Genomic DNA, 20,754 nt, shown 5'->3' on the forward strand with positions numbered 1-20,754 from the left:
TTAACCCGTTCCATGCCAAAAAGCTCCCAGAATACCACAAAACAGCCCGGAACGGGCACTAAAGAAACGCCAGTGCCACAAAAAAACAGTGGGATGTGTTAGAGACACTCCAGAATAATATTTTAGAAATGAAAACTCTGGACTGGCACACTTTTATTAACCCGTTCCATGCCAAAAAGCTCCCAGAATACCACAAAACAGCCCGGAACGGGCACTAAAGAAACGCCAGTGCCACAAAAAAACAGTGGGATGTGTTAGAGACACTCCAGAATAATATTTTAGAAATGAAAACTCTGGACTGCCCCGCTTTTATTAACCTGTTCCATGCCAAAAAGCTCCCGGAACAGCACAAAACAGCCCGGAACGGGCACTAAAGAAAGGCCAGTGCTACAAAAAACAGTGGGATGGGTTAGAGACACTCCAGAACAATATTTTAGAAATGAAAACTCTGGACTGCCCTGCTTTTATTAACCCGTTCCATGCCAAAAAGCTCCCGGAACAGCACAAAACAGCCCGGAACGGGCACTAAAGAAATGCCAGTGCCACAAAAAAGAGCGGGATGGGTTAGAGACACTCCAGAACAATATTTTAGAAATGAAAACTCTGGACAGGCACACTTTTATTAACCTGTTCGATGCCAAAAAGCTCCCGGAACAACACAAAACAGCCCGGAACGGGCACTAAAGAAAGGCCAGTGCCACAAAAAACAGCGGGATGGGTTAGAGACACTCCAGAACAATATTTTAGAAATGAAAACTCTGGACTGCCCCGCTTTTATTAACCCGTTCCATGCCAAAAAGCTCTCGGAACGGCACAAAACAGCCCGGAACGGGCACTAAAGAAAGGCCAGTGCCACAAAAAACAGTGGGATGTGTTAGAGACACTCCAGAACAATATTTAAGAAATGAAAACTCTGGACTGGAACCCTTCAATTAACCCTTTCTATGCCAATATGCTCACGGAACAGCACAAAACAGACTGCAGTTTTCTGCAGACTCGGGACTGAAAGCACACCCAGACCATGTTTTTTCACTTCCCTCCACCCCAACAATTATCTGTTGGTAGCCTGGGACTTAGCCTCAGGCGCAGCCGCGACCCCCGGGGGCCCCCGGCCCGCCGGAGGCGGGGCGGGGGGCGTCGGGGGGAGCGGCGCAGCCGCGACCCCCGGGGGCCCCCGGCCCGCCGGAGGCGGGGCGGGGGGCGTCGGGGGGAGCGGCGCAGCCGCGACCCCCGGGGGCCCCCGGCCCGCCGGAGGCGGGGCGGGGGGCGTCGGGGGGAGCGGCGCAGCCGCGACCCCCGGGGGCCCCCGGCCCGCCGGAGGCGGGGCGGGGGGCGTCGGGGGGAGCGGCGCAGCCGCGACCCCCGGGGGCCCCCGGCCCGCCGGAGGCGGGGCGGGGGGCGTCGGGGGGAGCGGCGCAGCCGCGACCCCCGGGGGCCCCCGGCCCGCCGGAGGCGGGGCGGGGGGCGTCGGGGGGAGCGGCGCAGCCGCGACCCCCGGGGGCCCCCGGCCCGCCGGAGGCGGGGCGGGGGGCGTCGGGGGGAGCGGCGCAGCCGCGACCCCCGGGGGCCCCCGGCCCGCCGGAGGCGGGGCGGGGGGCGTCGGGGGGAGCGGCGCAGCCGCGACCCCCGGGGGGCCCCCGGCCCGCCGGAGGCGGGGCGGGGGGCGTCGGGGGGAGCGGCGCAGCCGCGACCCCCGGGGGCCCCCGGCCCGCCGGAGGCGGGGCGGGGGGCGTCGGGGGGAGCGGCGCAGCCGCGACCCCCGGGGGCCCCCGGCCCGCCGGAGGCGGGGCGGGGGGCGTCGGGGGGAGCGGCGCAGCCGCGACCCCCGGGGGCCCCCGGCCCGCCGGAGGCGGGGCGGGGGGCGTCGGGGGGAGCGGCGCAGCCGCGACCCCCGGGGGCCCCCGGCCCGCCGGAGGCGGGGCGGGGGGGCGTCGGGGGGGAGCGGCGCAGCCGCGACCCCCGGGGGCCCCCGGCCCGCCGGAGGCGGGGCGGGGGGCGTCGGGGGGGAGCGGCGCAGCCGCGACCCCCGGGGGCCCCCGGCCCGCCGGAGGCGGGGCGGGGGGCGTCGGGGGGGAGCGGCGCAGCCGCGACCCCCGGGGGCCCCCGGCCCGCCGGAGGCGGGGCGGGGGGGCGTCGGGGGGAGCGGCGCAGCCGCGACCCCCGGGGGCCCGGCTGTCTTTGTCTTTGTCTTTGTCTTTGTCTTTGTCTTTGTCTTTGTCTTTGTCTTTGTCTTTGTCTTTGTCTTTGTCTTTGTCTTTGTCTTTGTCTTTGTCTTTGTCTTTGTCTTTGTCTTTGTCTTTGTCTTTGTCTTTGTCTTTGTCTTTGTCTTTGTCTTTGTCTTTGTCTTTGTCTTTGTCTTTGTCTTTGTCTTTGTCTTTGTCTTTGTCTTTGTCTTCGTCTTTGTCTTCGTCTTCGTCTTTGTCTTTGTCTTTGTCTTTGTCTTCGTCTTCGTCTTCGTCTTCGTCTTCGTCTTCGTCTTCGTCTTCGTCTTCGTCTTCGTCTTCGTCTTCGTCTTCGTCTTCGTCTTCGTCTTCGTCTTCGTCTTCGTCTTCGTCTTCGTCTTCGTCTTCGTCTTCGTCTTCGTCTTCGTCTTCGTCTTCGTCTTCGTCTTCGTCTTCGTCTTCGTCTTCGTCTTCGTCTTCGTCTTCGTCGAGGGGGAGGGGGAGGGGGAGGGGGAGGGGGAGGGGGAGGGGGAGGGGGAGGGGGAGGGGGAGGGGGAGGGGGAGGGGGAGGGGGAGGGGGAGGGGGAGGGGGAGGGGGAGGGGGAGGGGGAGGGGGAGGGGGAGGGGGAGGGGGAGGGGGAGGGGGAGGGGGAGGGGGAATTTTATTTTTGGCAACCTCTTGTACATGCAAAACCTTTTGGTACAAAGTTGTAATGTTATAAAATGGTAAACATTTCATAAAATTGTAATTTTACTAACAATCCAACTCAACTAAGTTTATAGATAATTCAAACCGTCTTGCTTCTATAATCATATTAGGCATAAATATTAAACATAACTTTTAAACATTAAGTAAAAAGTATTAAATACTTGGTAGAGATGGGTTGAAGGTTTTATCTTGAATCCTGAGCAGCTTGAAACCTTCAAGTGAGAACTGAAAACACGTTTCTCTGTGTTAGAGAAACTGCTTTCCAGTACAAAATAAACGGGATGTATGTTTTTGTTGCACTCTCCCAACCAGGAGACAGACTCCTCCTAAGAGTTTAATGGCTTCTTTCATTAACAAGCGCTAGTCGTTTTCATTACGTGAGGTATCAAAATATAAATCTTTATTTAAATAAAACATAGAAAAATAGAACAGATGAACACAACAAGAATTAAGTTTCCTAACATTTCTTAATGAAATCTAACTCAGTCAGATTAACGATGAAATGCATTCAAGTTACCGTAGCACATATTACAAGGGTAAGTTTCCTGCCTAGATCTTCATGAGATTTCTTTTGGCCAAAACCCTGATCTGCTATTTGGATTACCATTTTTATATATTATCTTATGCAGAAATCTAAGATCTTTTCATATGATAACAAAGATAAATATCAAACCAATCATAATTTAATTCTTTTTTACTATTTCCAATCATGTGACATTCTACCTAGCCAAAAGTACCACTATGCCCAGCTGCAAGATAAGAGATATGGATAGTAAAAATGACAAGAAAAGTTACATGACCAGATCATCCTTGGTCTCTGCTAACAATTACAGAACATGTATCTGATACTGTTCACTATTTTTAATTGGCTGTCAAAGATAAAGCACCAGTTATACACCATACTAGAAAAAGAACTACAGTGATGTTCATACAGCGTTATTTAGAATGCATATGTTTCACAAAGTATGTGTTCTAAACCATAATCAGCAGTCTACTGGTTTGAATCCCACTACTGACATGAGCTCAGTAGGTGGCCTTGGGTCAGCCACTCCTCTCAGCCCCAGCTCCATTGTGGGGATAAGAATAACACTAACTTGTTCACTGCTCTGGGTGAGGCACTAATATGTGTAGAAGAGCAGTATATAAGCACAGTTATTATTATTATTTATATTTCCATGACACCATCCCTTGACCTGTGAAATTAAGTATTTTGACAAATATGAAAGTGATACAAAATATAAATGCATTGCATAATGTGTCAGTGTACATATACAAACTTTAAAAATTGTATTGGATAATACCGCAAAGCATGATTACTGAGAAAGCTGCTTTCACTGCTTTCAGTGTGGAGAGCTGCTTGTAGATCAAAACAACCTGACGAGCTGTCTTCATGCAGAGTACACTTGATTCTCCAGCTCCATTGTGGGGATAAGAATAACACTAACTTGTTCACTGCTCTGGGTGAGGCACTAATATGTGTAGAAGAGCGGTATATAAGCACAGTTATTATTATTATTTATATTTCCATGACACCATCCCTTGACCTGTGAAATTAAGTATTTTGATAAATATGAAAGTGATACAAAATATAAATGCATTGCATAATGTGTCAGTGTACATATACAAACTTTAAAAATTGTATTGGATAATACCGCAAAGCATGATTACTGAGAAAGCTGCTTTCACTGCTTTCAGTGTGGAGAGCTGCTTGTAGATCAAAACAACCTGACGAGCTGTCTTCATGCAGAGTACACTTGATTCTCTTGGCTTTCAATTCTGCTTTTGTTCAGCATGGGTAAATCAATGTGTCAGCAGTAAACATTTGTATCACTCCTCTCTGAATGACCTTTTAAATTTTACTGCCTATCGTGTCAAAGCAATTAAAATTAACAATACAGTTACTAAGCTGCTAAGATCAATTAATGGCTCTTAGGCTTTATCTATTGATCTAGTGACATCTTCAAAACCCACTGGTAACAGACTATACATACTTCTCTTCTATCCACAATATATACACAAGGATTGATTACATATTCTTATCTTCTAAATTACATATTTAAATGACATATTCTTATCTCCTAAATTAATTAGTCAAACTCTTACATCAAGGATTGGTGACAAGTTGTGGACAGACTATGCTTGGACAGAATGTACACTGAGAACAAATGACATCAAACAAATTGGAAACTAAATAAATCACTTTTATTTAACAAATAAATTTCTTCTGAAGTCTCTTTAGAAATTAAACAATAGAAACAAACAATGTGGCATTCCTCAAATCCACATGTAGGATGCTATGGAAGTGGTACTTAGAGGGAAATTAATCTCCGTTGCCTCCTGTCATGAAGAGCAAAAAGAAAACATTAGAAATGAAATGATATCTAGAATAAGAAAACTAGAAGTTGAACACAAAAAAGGCCACCCAATCTATAAACTTGCTTGCATGAAAATTAGAGGAAAAAACCTCCTCACATTCTATACAAGCTATTAAAGGCACCCAGGAAAAACTCAAACTAATTCTGTAAAATTAGCCGATGTATTTGCTGAATACTACCAAACCATTTGTACATCAGACAATCCTGACACTAATCATATTTTAAATTATTTATCATCACAGGAAATTTGGAAAACAAACTCACAAGAACATAAACAATATCTGGACCAACCAGTCACAGCAGAAGATGTTACAGTCACTATCAAATCCTTGAAAAAAATAACAAAGCTTCAGACAGGGATGGATTCCCTGCCAAATTTTTACAAAAAAATACATTCACCTACTTTCAACTCCACTAACTGCCACATGCAACTCTGTTATGTTAGGAGGTAGCATCCCTCTATCTTGGTCAGAGGCTGAAATAGTAGTTACTCCAAAAAGGACAACCATATTACAAATACTAAATCTTCTCAACCAATACCCTTACTGAATCAAGACCAAAAGATCTTTACAAGCATATTTGCCAAAACATTGTCTAAATTTAAATAACCAACTACATTCACCTTGACCAGACAATACACGTAACACTTTAACTATAATTAATTTCTGTGAAGCATACAAAGACCCTGCATTACTTCTGGCCTTTGATATAGAGAAGGCATTTGATTAAGTGGAAATACCATATCTAAAACTTTTACTTCAAAAAATGGGTTTTGGTGACCAATTCTAAAATGCCATTAATGCTCTTTATCTTTCTCCAAAAGCTACAGTTAGGACTAACAATGTACATTCAATAGATATCCATATAGCAAGGGGAACTAGACAAGGCTGTCCCCTTTCCCCATTTCTGTTTGCCATAACTGTAGACAGGGCCAATGCTACCATTAGACCAACTAGGCAGCCGCCTTGGGCACAGACCTCAAGAGGGGCATAGTTTTAAACAGATTACTTTCTTGAAAAAAATGCAACTGAGAAAACCTATTGAGCACCCCCTAAATGGTCCTGTCCGCAGACATCAAGCAGCTCAAAAGCTCACCATAACTTTTTATTTATTTATTTATTTATTTGATGTATACCCTGCCCTCCTCACAGATGGGCTAAGGGTGGCTAACAACATTAAAAAATACATTAAAATCACAGAAACATAAAATCAATAATATTTTTTTAAAAATAATTAAAATAGTCCAGGAGCAGGCTATTTAAACAAATATTGGGAGTCCGTAAACAGGCATGGCAGATGGCTGAGGGCAGCTCCGGAAGAAACGGTGGTCTTAGATGGAAGAAGAAGGACACTCGCTGGCACTCAGCCAAAGGCCCAGCAGAACATCTCCGTTTTACAAGCCCTGCAAAACTGTAACAGGTCCCACAGGGCCCAGATCTCCAGCGGGAGAGCATTCCACCAGGCCAGGGCCAGGGCAGAAAAAGCCCTCGCCCTGGTTGAGGCCAGATGGATGTTCCTTTGGACCAGGGACCACCAGGAGTTGCTTGTCTGCAGAGCGCAACACCCTGCAGGGGACGTAATGGAAGAGGCGGTCCCGCAGGTATGGAGGTCCCAGTCCATGAAGGGCTTTAAATACCAAGGTTAACACCTTGAACCAGATCTGGAACTCCACTGGAAGCCAGTGCAGCTGGCACAGCACATGATGAATGTGCGCTTGGATGGGCGTTCCGGTAAGGATGCGTGCCGCTGCATTCTGGATCAGCTGTAACTTCCGGGTCAGACCCAAGGGCAGTACAGGATAGAGTGAGTTGCAGTAGTCTAGCCTGGAGGTGACCGTTGCATGGATTACTGTGGCCAGGTCCTGTGGTGAAAGATAGGGCGCCAGTTGCCTGCCCTGTCGAAGATGAAAAAAGGCAGACCTGGCAACAGTCATGACCTGGGCCTCCATTGAAAGTGTAGCATCCAAGGTCACACCCAGACTCCTCACCATCAGGGAAGGTTTCAATTGTACCCCATCAACAGCTGGGAGCCGGTTCCCAGCTCAATTGCCCCATGATCCAGAATCAGAACCTCTGTCTTCAGGGGATTCAATTTCAGGCGACTCTGATGTAACCATACCGTCACAGCCTCAAGACCCTTGACCAAGGAATCCAAAGCAAGATCGAACTGGCCATCTGTAATGATTCCAAGTAAATGTGCGCATGTATCTTTAAATGCTTGATGAGATAGGTGAAGAGTGGGGGGTGAAGGAGATGGATGAGTGAGTGATATGTGTCAGGCTATAGCATTCCAGACTTGATAGTCTGTTTCACTCCCTTCTGCAAGAAGACGAGGTCTTTTGATTTCAAAAGGTTTATTGTGAAAGACAGCATTCAAGCCCAGATGTGCATATTCCAGGATTAGAGATCCTGGCCGAGCAAAGCGTTGCTAGGAATGAATCATAGAGGAAAGGTTGTTACATTTCACACTCCCGGAGCCCAGCCTCCCCCCCAAGTTCATACAGCAAAACTTCTCAGAGGTGCGCTGAGCTGGCCAAGGTCGAAACAGCAGATAAGACAGGATCCTTTCCCATGGAAACGGCTCCTTGCAGGTGTTGCCTGGAGGGAAAGAAGTCTAAACACTACACGATTAAATATGGCGTTACTTAGCTTAAAACAGTTTCTGACAATATGATTGGTTGAGGACTGAGAGGGTGGGTGGAGTGAATGCAGTTTGAGACTGAGAGTAGAGAGAAAATTTTTAGTCAGAAGAAAGCAGGCTAGCTGTGTGCTGCCTGAATATGTTGAAGTGTTAATGAGAGAAATATAACCTGTGTGGAACCTGAACTGAGCATGTTTGTGAAAGGACACTCAGTCAGGGAAAGAGAGGCCAGCTGTGTGAATGAGAGTAAATGAAGTAACTTTAAGAACCAAGAACTACGTTTATGAAACCGATACGCTTCTCGAATAAATAAAAGCTTATTTTTGTTTTGCTATATCCCAGTGTAGCTGTCATTGCTATATCCCATTCCTATCTTCAGGGCCACATAGAACCACGAAGGAGCCTGACGCTTAGGAACGTTACCAAAGGGAAAATTTAAATAAAATATCTTGGAATAAAATATTCCGGGTGGCAGCAGACTACCCAGAGGGTTAAGGGATAGATTAAAAGAAAAATCTACCCTAAAGAAAGTAAAGGTCATAACACCATCCATCAGCAGATAGAGCTGAGTGTCATCCGCATACCAGTGACAACCTAGCCCAAAGCTGCGGGCTAACGGGGCAAGGGGGCACATATAGATGTTAAAAAGCATCAGGGAAAGAATGGTTTTACAAGCAAATGGTTTTATATGTACTGGTCGCAGACTGTAATAATAAACTTGACTTGACTACCTCTGCACTAAGAACAGCAGAAATACCTGAACCTACTTCATGGGGTGAAATATCCTAGCTACCACCAGAAGAAGCTGAGAAATGGAGAAAAGCGGAGGGTGTGGTGTCGGTGTTGAAGAGAATGATAGCACTTTGAAAGAGCTCCGTCTCTCCCATGCCTGAAATTTAAAATTTATGTTGAAAAGGTAAAGTAAAAATATTTACCCTTCCAACGTAAAGATACGCTAAGAGATCTGAAAGGCAGATATAAATTTATTAAAGGCACTATAGAAAACCAAGCTTACACATTTGGCTCAATTTATGCCCCAAACCAAGACAGCCTAATGAAATTCTAAAACAAAGTTCATTAGAATACACATGTATCACTTAGTATAATTTGCTCTAAACCATATTTTCATGACAAACCCACAGAAACAGCAGCAACATAATCTAAGAGTATAATGGAAAGCAACAAATAGAAACAGAAGGATTAAAATATCCTGCTCACTAGGTTGGAGGCAAGTTCTGACGACAACAGGGCCAACAACAAAGATTCTCAGGTCAAACTCCATGGTCAAGTAACAGATTCCAAAATCAAAGACTGTGACCCACCAAGGCTCAGGCAGCCAGAACCGAAGAGCTCACCAACAGCCAAATCCAGAATACCACAATTGTGACTAGCTAATCCCATGCTAGCTGCGGCCTTATAAAGGGAGTTTCTCCTACAGGTGAGGCTGAGTTCATTAAGCTTCTTTCTCCAAGCTGGCTCATCTCTGCTACTCAGGAGGAGTAGATCAGATCCTGAAAGAAGCTGAAAGAAGCTTAATTGTGAAGGAAGGAGTTCAGCCATTGCAGGGCTGTTCCACGAATCCCCACATCGGCAAGGCAATGGGTCAGAAGATTATGATTGACCATGTCAAATGCTGCTGTAAGATCTAAAAGTATCAGCAGTGCCGACCCACTCCGGTCCAGGTGTCGCCGCAGATAATCTGTGAGGGCAACCAGAGCCGTCTCTGCACCATGGCCAGGCCTGAAGCTGGACTGGAATGGATCCAGGATAGAGGCATCACCCAGGTATACCTGCAGCTGTTCTGCTACCGCCCTCTCAATTACTCAAAGTTATCTCAGAAGTCTCAGTCAACTTGAGAGGAACAATCCTTAGTGAAACTACTCCTTTTTAGCTCTCCAGAGAGCCAGCTAAAAAGAAGAAAGCAAACAAATTCAGTAACTGCAGACAAAAGTATCTCCTTTTCAAGTACAACACAATTCTCTCTCTCATTGTCTCACAGCAAACATGAGAAGGGGGTGGGAGTAGAAGACACTCTGTTGTGCCAGCCAGGAAAAAGGTGGGGAAATAGCTTCCAATGCTAGAAAAAGAAACTTTTCAGCAACTTGAGGAAACCAAGCAAGAAGTGAGAAGGAAAAAAAAGGGAAAAGGTGGGAAACTGCCTCCAGAGCTAAGAAAAACGCCCACTTCTTAGAGAAAACTGTATCCCAGCAACACCAAGAGAAGAGGCAGAGTGGAAAACACTAAAATCTTCACAGCTATTCTGCTGTGTCTGGAAAGAAATGGGCAGAAAGTCAGCTTCATGGCTGCAATAAAAGGGAGGAAAGTAGGGAAATTCTGCTGTAGCAATGCGCATAGCATACTTGCTGCAGAGGAACAAGTGCAGGGAAAAATACCTCTGCACTAGAACCTACAACTATATAGCCAAGCTTTTAAGGTTTCCTCAAAATCTGAAAATCCTTTAAAGAGTTATGATGACCTCGTCCAATCCTTAAGGCCACTTTTGGTAGGCGCTCGAGAGGGAAAACTGGTCAAGACCAATTTGTCATCTAAACCTTGGTTTGATCAAAGCTGTATTTGTGCTAAAAATGCTTTAATCTATGCCTATAAGCTAGCACTGAGAGCTGATGAAAAGACCAGACAAGATGCATATCGTTCTCTTTCATTTTTAAAAAAGAAGTATAAATCACTGGTTGCCCGCTGTAAGAAAGAACATACCAGAAAACTGTGGGCCAATATAACTGAAGCAGCTACGAGCAAAAACTCAGTGGTGTTCTGGAAACTAGTGTCAAACCGCGCCTCCACAGCCGCCTCCCCCTTGGCTTCCTCTATCCCCCCAGATAAATGGACTTCTTTTTTCCAAAAAACGTATGATGATCCTATTCAACCCCCTCCTGCCCTAACAATAGAAAATCTAGCCAAATGCCCCCCAGTTCATGCCGAAGAGGTAAAAGCTTATATTAGCCAGTTAAAGAATGCAAAAGCCCCTGGGCTTGATGGAATATCTCCAGAATTACTAAAAACAAATAAGGACTGGTGGGAAACTTTCCTAGCCTCCCTATTTACTTATATTGATGAAACCGGCTACATCCCCAATGATTGGGGAATGGCTATAGTAGTCCCCTTCCATAAGAAGGGAAAGAAGGAGGATCCATCCAATTATAGACCAATCAGCTTACTAAGCATTGTAAGCAAGTTGTCTACAAAACATCTGCTGAAGAAATTTTTAGACTGGCTAGAACAGGAGGATATAATTGCTGATGAGCAAGCTGGGTTTAGGGCTGGCAGGTCAACAATAGATCACTGCCTAGTAATGCAACACCTTGTAGAGAAATACGCTACAGGAGACCAAGCATCACTTAACCGGGCACTTGTTGATTTAAAAGCAGCTTTTGACACAGTCTCTAGAAATAGACTTTGGAGGAAACTGCAGTCCTCCTCTATTGATAGGCGACTGCTGTCCCATTTGGGGGTTATGCACAAGCAAACTGCCCTGAGTAAGGTGCAGCCGAATTGGGCATTTGACTGACCCCATTCAAACTTACAGGCAGGTGTGCCTTCTAGCCCCCTTTCTGTTTATCTTCTACATCAACAATTTGGTAAACCTTTTGAATGACCCTGGATTGCACCCTCCCAAATTAGCAAATAGGCACATTCACGTACTGCTCTATGCAGATGATGCTGTATTACTTTCTAGGACCCCCATAGGGCTGAAACGAGCCCTAAAAAAATTCTCCCAATTCTGTGATACTGAACACCTTCTAACTAATTACCAAAAAACTAAGATCCTGGCTTTCGGTAAAAATCCAAAGATCAGACGATGGGAGCTTCAGGGGCATCAGTTAGAACAACTTGCCAGCTTCAAATATTTGGGTGTAGTTTTGCAAGCCTCAGGTACCAAAACAACACATAGCAGCTTCATTGCTGATGTGGGAGAAAAAACAGCACACGGTATACTGAAATTCTATCGATCACACGGGGGGCAGTATGTACCGGCTGCACTCAGTTTGTTTAAAGCCAAACCATTGGCCCAATTAGTATACGGATCATTCTTGGGGCTGCCATCCTCCTCTTTCTCTCAACTTGAGAGAGTGCGCTCCAAATTCCTTAGAGCTCTATTACAAGTGCCCAAATGCATGCCTAACTCATGGGTTAGACTGGAAACAGGAATGTTAAGGGTAGAGGCCAGAATCACCATCCTTTCAATTTTCAAATGGCTGTCAGGACGTCTAAACCCTCAAGGTCTGCTCCCTCTGTTATTCCAAGACAATCTAATTGGCAAAAGGCGACTCTGAAATCCCTGGGAAAATTGGGTCTTTCCCCTCAAAGTTTGCTAGTCATGGGGTTAGACCGAGCAAAATCACTCATTAAGCAGAGTGACAGACATTGGAAGACAAACATTTTCTTAGAGCACCAGGTTTTATTTCGTCAGATACTACTAAATATATTGCCGCTCCTGCAGCCTATTTTTACTTTCTTGAATCCAGTAACGCCAGAAGGGCATTTGCTTTAGCTAGAAGTTCAACTCTACCCTCTGCCGTTCTGGAAGGAAAGTTTAAAGCTGTCCATTACTCTCTTAGGCTTTGCTCCTATCCCCTAAGAGAAATTGACTCAATGGAGCACATCTTCTTCAACTGCCCAAGTCATAGTAAAATTAGAGCGGAAACCATCAGTCCATTAGTAGAAAGATTCCCTGGAAGTTCAAATAAAATCAAACTTGATTATCTTTTGTCTGATCGGAATCACCAGACACCATGTCAAGCAGCAAGATTCTGTGCCCAGGTCTACAAGCAACGTAAATCACATAAGGCGACTTCCTGTTTGGGATCCATGGAGGTCTAACGCAGCTCCACTTGCGGAGCTGACCGGACTGCCGTTTTAACCGGCCGGCGGGGTGAAAATAGCCCGCGGCCGACTGCTCTCAGGCGGGGAGCAGGCAAAGAACGCTCAAGACCCTAGGGTGAGCTAGATCTCGGACGAGGGGGGGCTCTACACAACGAGTCTCCCCCTGATCCTTGAGGTCCCACCTTGCGACGGGTCGGCTATAATCTCTGCGGCAGTTTTGGGGCCAATTCGGCTGGCATAAGACCTACATACCCAAGCATCGATTGGGGGAAGAAGCTGAGAGGAGAACTTAAAATCGAAACAGCGATTACAACCCGAGAAAAGTGAAGAGAAGGTAAAGATCATTATCTTCTGAGACGGGACAGATTGATAAAAACAGAGAGGAAAAAAAGTAGATTTTTAAACTGCAACAGACTAGTGAAAAGGAGGGGAAGACTCGGCAGGAATCGAATTTAAAAAGAGACTAAGTTTAAAGAAGTTATTAAAGAAATGGGACTATTGTTTTGAATACCTGTGGCTTTGGAGCTGTGAGAAAAAGACACCATCGCGAGATCTGCTGTGGGAAGACGGGAGACAGGAAGTGCGTAATAACAATAGAGTGGCTGGAGAGAAGCGGCCCTTGCTGGAGGGCAGGAAGTAGGGAATCGCCATTTTTGAAAGGGGAAGGGTCGCGGCTTCAGCGGAAGAGGAAGTAGGCCATCTTGGATTACAAAATCATAGAGAAACCATAGAGAAAAGACGCCCGACATTTTGGACTCTTTAAAATTTAATTTCTATAAGAAGACCGGGACATTTAAAATAGAAAAACGTTAAATTTTACGCCACGGAGTTAAGGAAGAGAGCGGATTCGTGGGAGCGAGCTAAAGCAAGCCCCACGATGTCAAAAAAAGAGTGGCAATCGGCAATAGAAAACCTGGATAAAAACCTGGACAAAAAACGTTTAGATATGATTAAAGAACTTAAGGACACGAAATTGGAGCTGATAAAAGAGGTTAAAGAGGTTACACAGACAGTAAAATCGGAGCTGTCAGAAGTGAAAAAAGGTATGGAAACAATACGAAGTGAATTACAAGGAACGCAGCAGAGAGTTAAAACAGTAGAAGACGCGATGGAGAATTTAGCAGACACGCAACAAACAGAGATGAGATTGGTGAAGGGGAGAATGTCAGTTGCAGAAACTAAACATATGGAGAAGCAGCTACGTTTTCGTGGCTTGCCAGAAGTGGAAGGAAAGTCAGCGCAAGAACAGATGACTGAGGTGTTGGCTGAGTACCTGGGGAAGGAGGAGGAGGAAGTTGTGGCTATCCTAGATGTGGCATACCGTGTGAATTCGAGAATAGCAACCCAGAGGAAACTACCAAGAGATGTGATTGTGCAGTTTACAACACGAAATATGAAAGAGAGGATTGTGACAAAACAGTTTCAAGATCCATTGGAGATTGATGGCAAGACGATTATTATAATGAAGGAACTGCCCAGATCAGTGTTACTGGACCGGAAAAAAAATAAAGTGCTAATTCAGATTTTGAAGGACATGAAAATCAGGTACAGATGGGAGTTACCGGAAGGAGTGTCCTTTGAGTTTGGAGGGGCCAAAAAACGCATCAGATCTGAGCGAGAGATGGAGCGATTTATTAAGGACAATGAAAAAGACTTACCAACAAGATCATGAGTATGGAGTGTGAAGTATTATCTTGGAATGTAAATGGACTAAACTCACCGAATAAGAGGAAAAATACTTTTCACTGGCTACTAAAACAAAAATGTGACATTGTTTGTTTGCAAGAGACCCATATCAGAAAGCAGGATGTAAAATATTTAAAATCTGGAAAATTGGACAAAGAATATGTAGCGGCCTCCAACAAGAAAAAAAGAGGAGTGGTGTTGTACATAAAAGAGGAGCTACAGCCAAAATTTGTTATGAGAGATGTGGAAGCTAGATTTGTAGCAGTGGAATGTATTTGGAATTTAAAGAGAGTGTTGGTAGTCGGACTTTATGCACCTAACGGTGCAAAAGAAAGCTTCTTTGAGGATTTAAGGAAGCATTTAGACGATCTTGCATACGACCAGATAATTCTTGCTGGAGACTTCAATGGAGTGACAGACTTGGAACTAGACAAAAAGACTACAACGGCACAAAAGAAAAGAGGACTATTACCAAAGCTTTTTTTTGAGTTGATTCAACAAGAGACTCTTGAAGATGTATGGAGGAGAGAATATCCTAAAAGCAGACAGTTTACTTTTTATTCTGCAAGGCATTCTACATTATCAAGAATTGATATGATCTGGGCCTCAAAAGACTTAGCATTATGGACTAAGGAGGTAGAAATAATGCCTATGGTAGGCTCAGATCATAATCCAATCCTGTGGAAATTAGGGAGGAGGAGAAAAAGGAAAGCATGGAGAATAAATGAGGACTTGTTACAGGAAAGAGAGAATATGGAAATACTGAGAAGAGAGACAAAGTTTTTTATACAATACAACGTGAATAAAGAAGTACCAACCAATAAAGTTTGGGATGCTTACAAGGCGGTTGTAAGGGGCATACTAATGGACTTAAATGGTAGAGCAAGAAAGAAGAAAGAGGAGAAAAGACAAGAGATTGAGGAGAAAATAAAAGCCAAAGAAATACAGCTAAAAAAGAGACCAGGGAAAAAGAAGGTATACCAGGAAATTAAAATACTTCAAGAACAGCTAACAGCAATGAGCAATAAAGAATTGGAGTGGAATCTCAAAAGACTGAATCAAAAAGCGTTTGAGGGCGCTAATAAACCTGGGAAGTACCTGGCATGGCAATTGAAGAAGAAAAGGGAAAAGAAGATAATAAATAAAATTTGCGAAGATAACAAAACGTATTTGGAGCAGGCTACCATTAGTAGAGCCTTTTATAAATTTTACGCTAAGCTGTATAATAAAAAAGAAGTAAACAAAGAATCAATAGCGTCATATTTGGAGAAAACCAAACTTCCAGAAATCTCGGAAGCTTGGAGAAATAAGTTGAATAATGAAGTAACTGACGAGGAAATAAGTAAGGCAATACAATCTGCAAATCTAGGAAAGGCGCCAGGGCCAGATGGACTTACGGCTAAATTCTATAAGACAATGGCTAATGAACTGGCACCATTCCTAAAAGAGGTGATGAATGGGGTTTTAAGGGATCAAAGGATTCCAGAAACTTGGAGTGAAGCGAATATATCATTGATCCCAAAAGAGGGCCAAGACCTGACTAATGTGAAAAATTATAGACCTATATCGCTACTCAACAATGACTATAAAATTTTTGCGAAGATATTGGCGGAGAGATTGAAGGGGTGGCTCTCGGAAGTCATAGAGGAGGAACAAGCAGGCTTTTTGCCAGACAGACAAATAAGAGACAACTTAAGGACAGTGATCAATGCTATTGAATATTATGACAAGCGTTGTGACAAAGAGGTTGGTTTCTTCTTTGTTGACGCTGAAAAAGCGTTTGACAATTTAAACTGGGACTTTATGTTTGCCACTATGGAAAAGCTACAATTGGGAGAAAGATTCATCAGAGCAATTAAGGAAATTTATAGAGACCAGACTGCAGCAATTGTGGTGAATGATGAATTGACCAAGAAATTGACGATAAGTAAAGGAACAAGACAAGGTTGCCCGTTATCTCCATTGTTGTTTATTTTAGTATTGGAGATTCTGATGATACAAATACGTCAAGATGATGAAATTCGTGGAATAAAAATAAAGGACTATTCATATAAGGTCAGAGCATTTGCGGATGACATAATGTTAATTGTAGAGGACCCATTGGAGAACATGCCAAGAGTGATAGATAAGATCAAGGAGTTTGGAGACTTGGCAGGTTTCTTCATTAACAAAAAGAAGTCAAAGATATTATGCAAAAATATGACTAAGCAGAAACAACAATTGTTAATGGAAACAACGGATTGTGAAGTAACAAGTAAAGTGAAATATTTGGGAGTCGAATTAACTGCAAAGAACATAGATCTATTCAAAAACAATTATGAAAAACTATGGACTCAGATAGAGAGAGACTTGATTAAATGGAATAGATTGAATTTGTCATGGTTGGGCAGGATTGCAGCAGTTAAGATGAATGTGTTACCAAGAGTAATGTTTTTGCTACAGACAATACCAATCATCAGAGACTCCAAACAATTTGAAAAATGGCAGAGGAAAATATCAGATTTTGTTTGGGCAGGCAAGAAGCCTCGAGTGAAAGTGAAAGTTTTACAAGATGCAAAGGAAAGAGGCGGAATGCAACTGCCCAATCTGAGACTTTATCATGATGCAATCTGCCTAGTTTGGTTGAAAGAATGGATGACATTAAAGAACAAGAAACTATTAGCCCTAGAGGGATATAAAAAAATATTTGGATGGCACGCATATTTATGGCATGACAAAGTAAAGGTCAACTCGATGTTCCTGCATCACTTTGTTCGGAGAAGTCTATACACAATCTGGAAGAAGTACAGAATTTATCTACAAGAAGGAACCCCTTTGTGGGTGGTTCCATATGAGGTGATAGACCCGAGAGCTGTTGATAATGAACAACAATGTTTAACGTATAAAGAAATAACTAAAACTGAAGCATCCAAACTTAGAATAAAGACACAAGAGGAACTATCACCTAACTACGATTGGTTCCAGTATAGACAGATCAGAGACTTATATAATTCGGACTCTGTAAAGGGAGGTATACGAATAGAGAATTCGGAACTAGAGCAGACCCTTCTTAAAGAAGATAAGAAAAGAATATCCAAGGTATACCAAGTACTGTTGAAGTGGTATACCGAGGATGAGATAGTTAAAACACAAATGGTGAAATGGGCTATAAACTTTAATAAAGAAATAACAATGGAGGCATGGGAATACTTGTGGAAAACTACAATGAAGACAACGACATGTATTAATATCAAAGAGAACATTTATAAAATGATCTATCGTTGGTACATGACACCAAAGAAGATTGCGCTAGGGAATTTGAATACTTCTAATAAATGCTGGAAATGTAAGAAGCATGAGGGCTCCCTCTATCATATGTGGTGGTCGTGTGAGGTAGCCAGGCAGTACTGGGGGGAAATAATAAGAGAAATGAGTGAAATTTTACAATTTCAAATTAATAAGAACCCAGAACTCCTGCTACTGAACTTGGGAATGGAGGGAATTCCAGCCCAACACAGGACGTTGATATTTTATATGACAGCAGCAGCTAGACTTTTGTATGCGCAAAAATGGAAAGTACAAGAAGTGCCAACTATTGAAGATTGGACTTACAAATTGCTGTATATGGCTGAAATGGACAAGATGACAAGAAAATTGAGAGATCTGGACTCAGGGCAGTTCAACACAGACTGGGAGAAGCTGAAACAATACCTGGAGAAGAAATGGGAGGTGGGAGGAAAACTGTGGCAGTTTGAGAACTACTGAAGTATTGAAGTAGAGGGGGGAGACTTTACCGGGGGGAGAAGAGATAAATGTGAATTAATAAGCAGTCAGATTAATAGATTGACATATATATAGATATATATAGGTTAACAAACAGAACATAGAGAAAATAATTAATTATAAGGACTAAATATAAGGAGCGATTAACTAACAATATTTTCTTTTTTTTCTGACAAGTTTTGTACCAAACTGAATATCTGAAGATATAGATGGGTCAAATTGATTGATTACGTGAGGAGAGATATATAGAACTATTATAAAAAGATAGAATGAGTAATATATATAGAGAATAAGTCAAATTGTTTGATATAAACGAATGTATGATCTATATGGTTTATGATATATAGAAATACCTGAAATTGAAAAATTGGGATAAATTGTTTATCTAAGATGGAAACAAAGGCTTACAGTTTGGGCATATAATGTTAAAAATAGTTAAGGATGTACTGCTTAGAATAATGGAGAATATATATTTGTTTTAGATAGAGGAAGCTAATAAAAGTAAGGGAAAGGGGACAAAGGGTTGGAAAGCTGTTGGAAGTCAACAAAAAGGGGGGGAAAGGGAGGGGGTTAGAGATGAAAAAATTGGGGAAAATTGAATGTAAATGTGGAAATAATGGATTCTAACCCAATAAAAATTTTTCAAAAAAAAAAAAAAGTAAATCACATAAGGCAGCTTAAACAACTAATTTATGATGATCTTATTTTTTTACTCTTATATTTATTCATCGTTCTTCCCCGGTATCCAGTCTCAACTGCTTTTAAACTGATTTGCAAATGGTTTTATATGTACTGGTCGCAGACTGTAATAATAAACTTGACTTGACTACCTCTGCACTAAGAACAGCAGAAATACCTGAACCTACTTCATGGGGTGAAATATCCTAGCTACCACCAGAAGAAGCTGAGAAATGGAGAAAAGCGGAGGGTGTGGTGTCGGTGTTGAAGAGAATGATAGCACTTTGAAAGAGCTCCGTCTCTCCCATGCCTGAAATTTAAAATTTATGTTGAAAAGGTAAAGTAAAAATATTTACCCTTCCAACGTAAAGATACGCTAAGAGATCCGAAAGGCAGATTCATATTTATTAAAGGCACTATAGAAAACCAAGCTTACACATTTGGCTCAATTTATGCCCCAAACCAATACAGCCTAATGAAATTCTAAAACAAAGTTCATTAGAATACACATGTATCACTTAGTATAATTTGCTCTAAACCATATTTTCATGACAAACCCACAGAAACAGCAGCAACATAATCTAAGAGTATAATGGAAAGCAACAAATAGAAACAGAAGGATTAAAATATCCTGCTCACTAGGTTGGAGGCAAGTTCTGACGACAACAGGGCCAACAACAAAGATTCTCAGGTCAAACTCCATGGTCAAGTAACAGATTCCAAAATCAAAGACTGTGACCCACCAAGGCTCAGGCAGCCAGAACCGAAGAGCTCACCAACAGCCAAATCCAGAATACCACAATTGTGACTAGCTAATCCCATGCTAGCTGCGGCCTTATAAAGGGAGTTTCTCCTACAGGTGAGGCTGAGTTCATTAAGCTTCTTTCTCCAAGCTGGCTCATCTCTGCTACTCAGGAGGAGTAGATCAGATCCTGAAAGAAGCTGAAAGAAGCTTAATTGTGAAGGAAGGAGTTCAGCCATTGCAGGGCTGTTCCACGAATCCCCACATCGGCAAGGCAATGGGTCAGAAGATTATGATTGACCATGTCAAATGCTGCTGTAAGATCTAAAAGTATCAGCAGTGCCGACCCACTCCGGTCCAGGTGTCGCCGCAGATAATCTGTGAGGGCAACCAGAGCCGTCTCTGCACCATGGCCAGGCCTGAAGCTGGACTGGAATGGATCCAGGATAGAGGCATCACCCAGGTATACCTGCAGCTGTTCTGCTACCGCCCTCTCAATTACTCAAAGTTATCTCAGAAGTCTCAGTCAACTTGAGAGGAACAATCCTTAGTGAAACTACTCCTTTTTAGCTCTCCAGAGAGCCAGCTAAAAAGAAGAAAGCAAACAAATTCAGTAACTGCAGACAAAAGTATCTCCTTTTCAAGTACAACACAATTCTCTCTCTCATTGTCTCACAGCAAACATGAGAAGGGGGTGGGAGTAGAAGACACTCTGTTGTGCCAGCCAGGAAAAAGGTGGGGAAATAGCTTCCAATGCTAGAAAAAGAAACTTTTCAGCAACTTGAGGAAACCAAGCAAGAAGTGAGAAGGAAAAAAAAGGGAAAAGGTGGGAAACTGCCTCCAGAGCTAAGAAAAACGCCCACTTCTTAGAGAAAACTGTATCCCAGCAACACCAAGAGAAGAGGCAGAGTGGAAAACACTAAAATCTTCACAGCTATTCTGCTGTGTCTGGAAAGAAATGGGCAGAAAGTCAGCTTCATGGCTGCAATAAAAGGGAGGAAAGTAGGGAAATTCTGCTGTAGCAATGCGCATAGCATACTTGCTGCAGAGGAACAAGTGCAGGGAAAAATACCTCTGCACTAGAACCTACAACTATATAGCCAAGCTTTTAAGGTTTCCTCAAAATCTGAAAATCCTTTAAAGAGTTATGATGACCTC

The sequence above is a fragment of the Eublepharis macularius genome, chromosome 3, assembly GCF_028583425.1.
Source record: "Eublepharis macularius isolate TG4126 chromosome 3, MPM_Emac_v1.0, whole genome shotgun sequence".
NCBI classification, from domain to species: Eukaryota; Metazoa; Chordata; class Lepidosauria; order Squamata; family Eublepharidae; genus Eublepharis; species Eublepharis macularius.